Raw genomic sequence first — 1,876 nt, 5'->3', positions numbered from 1 at the left:
TTAAAATAATTCATTTATAAAAATAATCATTTATTTAATATTTCACCATTTCACAATACACGTCAAACCTCGTCCTCCAAACCGGCCCAATTCCAACAAATCATTACAATCAACAGTTACATCATAAATGACAGTTTACAAAATACAATTACAACAACTTTATTAATAAAACTGGGAAATTACATACACACGAAGATGGGTATTTCTGAAAGATCAAGTGAAAGAGCGTTTGCTCAAGGTGGTGGCTCAGCGGAACAGTGCCCAAAAATTGAGTTTTATCACACGGAAACAACAAACACCAACCGATCGATTTTCCCTCAATTAGAACAAAACCAAGCACAACAAAATCTCAAGCTCTCGGATTTAACACCCAAAACTCACAAATTTCAGAATCAAAAGCACTCGGGTAAGCTACACAACCACTCGGGTTCACTCAAAAATTCACAGACCAAACACTCCAATTACAAATGGATGAAAAGTGTAAGAGAGACAAAGATTGAGGAACTCGGAACCACCAAAAACTTAAGGAACCCGTGGCCTTAAATAGGCCAAGTGTGGCGGTTGGAGGGACCGCGTGTCACACGGGTGGAAGAAGAAATAACTGCAGTGAGCCGTGGAGAAGTGAGATGTCTTCGAGCGGACGTGTGGTGCAGCGGCAAAGACAGCAAATTCGGAGTCCCTAGCCGAACGACACCGAGAAGAAAGTGGAAGATGGAGGTGGCGGCTTGCGGCTGAATTGCGTGACAAAGGCCCGAATGGCGTCGGCAGTTCCTGCGTGGAGGAAGAAGATCGAAGGAAGAAAAAGAAAATAGAAGAAGAAGAAGAAGAAGAAAGCAAGAAGGAAGAAAATAAAACCCTAAGGGCAATCCTCCAAACGGCGCTGTTTAGCTAAATGAAGGCTGGGTTGAGGGACAACGGGCTGGGCTCTTTGTTGCACACGGGCTGGGCCCACCTCAAACACAAACCAAATAAACACACACACAACCCACCAAACAAATAAAAACACTATAAATATAAAGGCCCAAACTAAAATTACCCCAATAGAAATACAAATAACATAAAGAAACATCATACAATAAAATAACATATTTAAATAAATACTACGGAATTTAAAACCCATGAAAAATCTAGGGATCTCACACCAATGATGAAGACTTCGGCAATGTATGGAGTGATCTCTCCAAACATGACTGCCCATCTGGTTGTGATTATATGTTGCGTGATGGTTTTTTATTCTTTAAATCACAACTATGCGTTCCGCGTGGCTCCTTTCGGGAATTTCTGATTACGGAACTCCACAGCGGGGGTTTAGCTGGGCATTTCGGGTATGACAAAGCTTTTGCTATTGTTGCTGATCGGTTCTATTTGCCAACTCAATAATAAAGGAACCAAGCAACAAGCAGGGCTCTATACGCCACTCCTCATTCCAGACAAACCATGGCAGCATATTAGTATGGACTTTGTTGTTAGGTTGCCAAAAACTCTTCGGCAACACGATTCAATTAAGGTGGTGGTAGATCATTTTTCCAAGATGTCCCATTTTATTCCATGTCACAAAACTTATGACACATCAAAAGTTGCAGCAATATTTCTGCAGGAAGTCGTTCGTTTGCATGGTATTCTAGCCTCTATCGTGTCTGATAGGGAAGTCAAGTTTGTAAGTTATTTTTGGAAGACATTGTGAATGAAAATGGGGACAAAGCTGATGTTTTCAAGTGCATTTCATCCCCAAACTGATGGCCAAACTAAGGTAACCAACAGAAGTTTGGGAAACTTATTATGCTGCCTTGTCGCGGATCATGTGACCAGCTGGGATATGGTGCTTCCACACGCCGAATTTGTCTTTAATAATTTTGTTAACAGGTCAACAGGCTGC

This window comes from Juglans microcarpa x Juglans regia, chromosome 8D (assembly GCF_004785595.1).
Source record: "Juglans microcarpa x Juglans regia isolate MS1-56 chromosome 8D, Jm3101_v1.0, whole genome shotgun sequence".
NCBI classification, from domain to species: Eukaryota; Viridiplantae; Streptophyta; class Magnoliopsida; order Fagales; family Juglandaceae; genus Juglans; species Juglans microcarpa x Juglans regia.
The sequence above is the reverse complement of the archived record's forward strand: the minus strand, read 5'-3'. Positions refer to the sequence as shown.